The 7,599-nt window shown below is 30.6% G+C and overlaps 1 non-coding gene across 1 annotated transcript; it reads left to right on the top strand.

Annotated features, from left to right (window-relative positions):
• Positions 1-6,587: 6,587 nt before the first annotated feature.
• Positions 6,588-6,744, top strand: LOC115896074. Its single transcript, XR_004056064.1, has one exon. It is a non-coding gene; the product is annotated as a U1 spliceosomal RNA (small nuclear RNA).
• The last annotated feature ends 855 nt before the right edge of the window (positions 6,745-7,599 follow it).

The following is a 7,599-nucleotide window of genomic DNA, read 5'->3' as shown; positions in this document are numbered from 1 at the left end:
TGAGTATTTAGTACTAAGCTGAAGACATTTTTGTAAGATGAAATTCCTACATTTAAATTTGATAATATTTTGTTTATAAGTCTTCTCTTTAAGTAAATTATCCTTTATTTTTATATAAGTTATAATCATAGAATATATTACTACTTCCTAAAAATTTAAATGTTTATAAAGAAGTGCATTAAAACAGTATTAATTAATACATTCACTTTAGTATATATAAATGACATGGATGTATGTTCCACAATAAAAATTACAGTGAAGCCATATATGATTTGACAGTATGAGAATCAAATGCATAGAAGCAAGAAGCCTTTTGTGCTTCAGTGCAGATATTAAAAGTAGTGCAATAAAAGATTATGAGACCTTTTTAGCTGCCCGAGTGAACAGATTTGAACTTCTGAGAGGTGCCCTTGGGTGGAGTTATAGATTTCTATGCTTCATTATGAGCTGTAGATTTTGACCTGTGGAGAACTGTATTAATTGTCTGTCTAGGGTCGTTTAAACCAATGATATAATAGTGTTTGAGGCCGTTACTCTAACATACCATGCCATTTTAAAGACAGTAGATGAGGCAATTAGTCATAAACAGAGAGTGCAGTATTACCAACTGTGGGTGGATCAATAAGTGCTAGTCTAAGCACACATTAGCCAATGATACACTATAAACACTTTGGAAGGCAGAGCATGATGAGTTCATATTGCCAAAATATGAATTAATTTTACCTTAAACTTTACTTGGTATTTAATATATTTTATTTTTCTATTTATTCAAATATTGAATAAGCGATACTAATTAATTGTAATTGTGTTTTTAGAGCAAAAATTTTAGACAATATTTACGGTATATATTGGGACAGAAAAAAGCAGACTATTTTAAAGATGGTTAATGCAAAGTTAAAGTTACTCTTGGCACCATTAGCCTGATTTTAAATGATGTTTCCAATATCTTTCACAGTGAGTTAAAAATCAGTAATTATTGTAAATTGATGCTTGGTATATACATAGTTTGCACTGGAGTCATTCAACTAAGATTCCTTGATTTTAAATGCAGTGATCTCATCGTATTTTATGAGGCATCAAAGTATAAAAAATACAGTTCTCAGTCTCTTTTTAAGTAAATAATTCACTATTTCTTTTTATTCTTGCTTATATCCTGAAGTTCTGCCTAGTAGTGGAAGGTGGCAGAATGCTGTGGGTCATAAGAGTTGAGAGTTATTTATAGGAATGAAGGAAGAATAAATCTTGAAATACAGAGTAAGAATTTTGATGTTAGATGGCATCAATATTGACAAATGTATCTTATATGCATCTTTATATTTAACTTATAAAAGCATAGTATTAATGGATTTTCCTCCATAATTTAAATAGGCTGGATAAACATCCTATGCAATTCTCTACATTGCCACACTTCTATTAGTACTATGTGTATTTAAAACATGTACACACACATAGATGATCTCAATAGGATATTTGCTATTGGCTATGAATAATTGGTCTTCAAAGATCTAGTTCCAAATTCCAAATAAATGTCTGGCTTTCAAAGATCTAGCTATACATTTCAACCACTCACTTACAGTATATTCTCATATAGAGATTTTAAGATGAAAACTGCATTATGAAATTTCTGCCCATTATAATATTTCTGCTAAACAATTCAAAAAATTCTAGTATGGTAAATCTGAAAGAAAGAAAATGCCATGTGGTTGTAGATGCAATAGTGATTTTATAACTGCGTATGTGTGTTTGTGCATACCTCTCTGTATTATATAGGTATAAACTATGCATATAGATAGCTTGTATCATATTCAATATAAAGAAGTGATTATATTAACAACCTAAATGTCCAAAATATTGAATGATAAATAAAACAAGACAAAATTAAAACAAGTTCCTTTACATATCCCAACACTAGATTTACTCTACTGATAACTATCTGTGCCATTGTGGAAAGTCAATTTCCCCACAAACTTTGTGGAAATAACTACACCAATTTTCCCACATTTTGGTGACTGTCTCACTGTGGCTTTCACTCCATTTAATAATGCAACACAATACTGATTTCTGTTCCTTTTACTGACTCTTACTTATGTCATATCTAGTTTTCCAGGTAATATTTCAGACTACCTATTTTTTTTTTTGCTGCTTGGATTGCCATTCTGCTTCTCATATTTGAACACTGACAGCATGAAGATTTACTCCACTTCTAATAAAGCTGGCTTGACTAATGGTTAAAGGACAACATAGAAGAAGCACTAGTGGTTTTATCCAGTAATCAATGTCTGTATTAAATCTTAGATGGTAAAGTGACAATTTTACCAACTTAACTTTGCAGTTAGCCAGTAAGTGACAGTTTTATTTTGTGATGATAGAAGCACATGGAGTGTTCAGGTAGTTTATTAAATTTGATGCTTGATTAGACATGATTACTATGTCTCTTATAAAAGTAATGTGAATATATAATATGTGTATATAATGTACATGTGCACATTATACAACTAATGTGTGTATGTCTATATATGTGTGTATGTGTGTGTGTGTGTGTGGCAAGACTGTTTAAAGGTAATTCACATGCTAAAGTTAAAGTTAGTGAGTTTTATTCTTTGATTCAAAGCAGATTTTCTGTCTCTCTTTACTCAATTCTGATTTCAGGGTCTATTTAAGTTTTGTGTGATAGACTTCTGTATTTGACATAAACTTTTAAGCTTTTTCACTGTAGATTTTCCAGTTCCTTGCATGTAATCTTTATAGGATATTTGTTATCGGCTACAAATGCTTGGCTTTCAAAGATCTAGCTATAAGTTCCAGCTAAATCAAAGTGAATTTATTGAGATTCAGAAGAGGAAAGCAAGGCCTATAGTGCTTGTCCTAAACATCACCTAGAAAACTAATAGACAAAAATAAACTGTATTTATATTTTACAGGTAATGTAAAACATTTTTTGCTGTTACATGAAATAATATTTGCCTAAATTCTTAACAAAACATTATATTGAGTTTGTTTCAATCACTTTATTCTGTAACCATGTTACAGTTTTTTTGTTGAAAAAACTTTTGTGTAATCCTTGTTATTCCACTTAATTTTCCTAGTCCAAACCAAATAGTACTTTCTCGCATATTTTAAAAGTTTAGCCATTATGAGACTATCCATTGGAAAAAGCAAATATAACAAAAAGGATTATAATAATTTAATATACTTAACCTTACAAATATTGTATATTATTTCTTAAAAAGTCTGAGCTTGTACATATGCATTTCTTTCCTGAATTTGATATTAGACTTCTATCACATTTATAAAGAATCATGGGATGTCTGTTGATGATATAAGCAAGATCACTGCATCTGAAAACTTTTAATACACACACACACACACACACTCACTCTACTTGAAATCGTGTGGGTATGCAGGTTAACCTAACTTACAGATAAATACTTCTTAATATTATGTTATTTTTCTATATAAAACATGTTTATTAGGTATTTCACCTTAATAAAAAGCATTTATGCAACGTCTTTTAAAATATATTGAACAGATCAATGCTCTGAATGTACCAAATAATTTTTTTCAAAATAAATGTTAGGTGGAAACTCAGTGGCATTTTCTTTTGTACAGAAGATTAAATCATAGATATTACATTGACATGACATTTTACATCCTGACCTGCAATGCTTTACTATTTATATAAGTTAAATTCAGTGAAAGCGATTTCTTTTTGTAGCTTCTTCATGAATCATAATGCAATTGAATGTCCTTGGATGCAATATTAGATTGATTATCCGGAACTGGTTAGAATCATTCAGGTAGGGAAAACCTTTAGCGTTCCAGATTCCTAGGAAATTTCTAATTAAAAATTGTGGTTCTTTTATTTAAAGTGCATTTCAAAATGTTGGCCTAGAATGAAGGTACACAAACCTTTAAATTACCAATCTTCCTTTATTTTATGATTAGAGTTTCTAGAATCTCAAAGCTCAGATGCTTTCTAATGTGTAGATTCCATTTAAAACAACTCTGAAATGTCCTCCTATTATCCAGTGAATCAATATTGTAAGTAAATACGAATATATCTTATGAAAGATTAATGTTGAGCATTTAAATTAAAAAACTTGAAAAATATTTGAGAAATAGACCAATAACTCTGTTAACAAGCTTCAAGAAAACAGTTCCATCCTTATATTTATAATAGGAGAATCAAATGATATCCCTATGGAAAGGGGCTTTGGCAGGATCTAATAAACATGTATGCATTTATATAGTTTTGATACACACACACTCATATATATGTATATCACATTTATATCGACTAGTTTATTCCACTTAAAGGAGTATTAATAATATCACAATATTGGTTGTGACATCTTAATAAGATGGTTTTCTTATCATTATCTTAATAAAATAATAAAAATAAGAACGTTTTCGTTTTAATATATAGCTGTGTATGTAAGAGCAGACTTACATGTATACACATACTTACATTTGCAAAAGTAAATTGCAACGGGAATAGAGGCAGCAATGAACTAGCTTGGAGAAAATATGGAGGGGAGTAAAATTCTCTGGAAATATGTTTTTCAATATTTTATATTTTGAATAAGTAAAAGTTTATGTATAAAAACAATATAACTTAAAGCAAGTAGAAAAAAATCTGTTAAATTGAACACAAAAAACACAAAAGTAATTCACCTATACAACACATCAAAATAATAAAAAATATTAAATGCTACTCATAGCTTTTGTTACCAGTAATATTGATAATGCAATTTAAAGCTGTTTTGTAAAATATTGTATGAAAATACATATGAGTAAATATATTGCTATTTTGAGAAGTATGATTCTCACGGTAAGAGATATAATGATTGAATAAAACAGGCCAGGAAAAATTGTAGTATTAAATTTGAAGCACAAATAATAGTATAAAGTGTTATGTATGTGTGCATGTGATTATGTTACTTAATAGGAAGAGCATATATAGCTAACCTCATTCTAATTACAAACTGCTCACTGAGTAATCAGAACGTATATTTAAATTACCCTTGTTCATGCCCACTAATGGGATGCAAGTCTTCTTTGAAGAAAAATAATTTCTTTTCAAGTTCTGATAGAGGGGAAGTACCAGGTGGGAAACACTGTTTTTAGAAGTATCTTGGGACTACTAGCATCATTTCAAAATGACACAACTATTATGAATAAATGGGACTTCAGTGGTCAAATTTGACCTGTAATCAAAAAAATGGTGATCATAATTGACTATAAAACAATGAATTTTTTAAAAATTCTTTTTGAAATTAGAAAAGTGAAAAGAGAAGTAATAACAATCCTTCTTTACAGGATAACACTAGGTAATTAGTAAGACAATAATAATGTAATTGCAAAATCACTGTTTGAAACCTTCCCTGCAATAAATGGTTCATGTGAGGAATATCAATGTGTGCTAAAATTATTGAATGATGCTTTTTGGGAATTAGCATATTAATGGTGTCAAAAATTATCTCTGAAAATATAAATTACCTAATCACAAAAGGAGAAATGTGCTTGTATATTGGAAAGATCTGGCAGTTACCATCTTGATCAGCTGTTCAAATTTATTTTCCTTAATATCAATACAGCAATCATGATGTTCCTCCAAATGAAAAGTGTTCATAATCAATTAGAAATGAATGCAATAATTTATGAGACATATATTCTGTCTTTTAGAAGAATGCATGGGTATGTTTCCTATTGTACAAGATATACATTTACTGTATTCAATGAAAGCATTGGTTGTTTTATTATTATTGTTCAGAGATTTAAGCATAGGTGAAAAAACATGTAAGAACTCTGCATTGGCCAGAAAATTGAATAGCATCACTGCTATACAGTTGCATGTATTATAGGTGGGAAACTGGAAACTCGCTCAGAATACATTTCTCCACGTGGTTTGCATTAAGAACTATTCCAAGATCTCTCAATGACATTGAAAGAAAACAAAGTGAAGAAGAAACCTTATTCCGTGAATGAAGTTACAGATGAATTTGAGCAGAGTCAAGATTTTTGGATTTTTGGTGTTTTCAATCAACAGCACTGGCACAGCAGACTGCTAAATTGGTAACAATGCACAATTCAATTGCTGAGATTTACTGAAGCTTCCAAGAAAGTTGCTGAAAAATCTCTGTGGTGGCAGCTTCTGATAAGATTGCTGAAATTCACTGTGACTTCCAGGTGATCTCCTGTGAATCGCCGATTTCTGACATCTTTCTGTGATTTAAGGTCCCCTTGACTTACCAACAGTTTTATGATCTCTAATTTCTTATGATAAATCTTATTCTAGGGTAGACCTAGAACAGACATATTTTGCTCTTCTGACCATATTCTCACTCATTAAATGACTTGTCTATATTATATTTTAAGGGATTAATTTTTAGATAAATTTAGTTTATCAGTTTTGAAATATGTGTGAAGGAAACACAAGTTAAATCATGACATGCTATTGCAATTTATGTCTGACATAAGTTGGGAAGTATCCTGAGGCAAGAAACTCTCATATATTGATAGTTGGAACTGAAAAAAATAAAATGAAAACTTATAGGCATTAATTAGGAAATAAGATTAGATGCGTAATACTTACCTGGCAGGGGAGATACCATGATCACGAAGGTGGTTTTCCCAGGGCGAGGCTTATCCATTGCACTCCGGATGTGCTGACCCCTGGGATTTCCCCAAATGTGGGAAACTCGACTGTATAATAGTGGGGGACTGCGTTCGTGCTTTCCCCTGAGAGAAAAAAAAAAAGAAAAAAAAAAAAAAAAAAGAATAGACGCTTAATTCTGACCCACCAATTTTACTCCTGCTTAAGCACCCTACAGAAATGTTTATACCTGTTCACATCTGACATGTGCAAAAATGCTCATAGTAGCAGTTTTCATTGTTTTTAAAAGACTATATGCAATCCAAGTATCTATCAGCCAAAGAGGATGGACAAATAATTGTGGCATATTAATATGCAAACCACACAATAATTTAAATCAACTATAGATATGGCAGCAAAAAGGGTGAAACATGAAAACTCAAAAGTCAGCAAAGACACAACACACAAAGAAACACTGAGATAATACATTGATTTATATCATAAAAAAAGATGCTCTATTTTTTTATAGAGCTGTATAAGAGCAATGGCCATAAAGAAAAAATGATAATCACAAAGCTAAAGATATGGTTGCTTCACAGATAAAGGATTCTGATTAGTGAAGATAAACATGGAACTTTGGGTGTTATGTATACATATTATTTGGCACCTGTATGATTCCATTGGCTTGTGATTTACAATATTTTTTCTTTAAGTGTTTCTCTGTGTTTGTGTGTGTCTGTCAGCCTTTTTTCCATATAAAATATCACAGTTTTTTAAAGTTTCCCATAAAAAACAAAAACAAAAACAAAGAAATGGACAAAACACAACAAACGACAACAAATCAACACACAAAAAAGGCAGAGCAGGAGTGATCAAGATTAGCAAGATTACTCAGCCAACTGCAGATTACTTTCTGCAATGTCAAAGCCATTATAAATATTTCACTGATTATTTTTCTACTGACTATACAAATACTGTATTTATTCTTATAATAAGAGAATAAA

The sequence above is a fragment of the Rhinopithecus roxellana genome, chromosome 2 (genome assembly GCF_007565055.1).
Source record: "Rhinopithecus roxellana isolate Shanxi Qingling chromosome 2, ASM756505v1, whole genome shotgun sequence".
Classification (NCBI taxonomy): domain Eukaryota; kingdom Metazoa; phylum Chordata; class Mammalia; order Primates; family Cercopithecidae; genus Rhinopithecus; species Rhinopithecus roxellana.
Note: the sequence above shows the minus strand (reverse complement) of the source record. Positions and strands in the feature narration are given on the sequence as shown.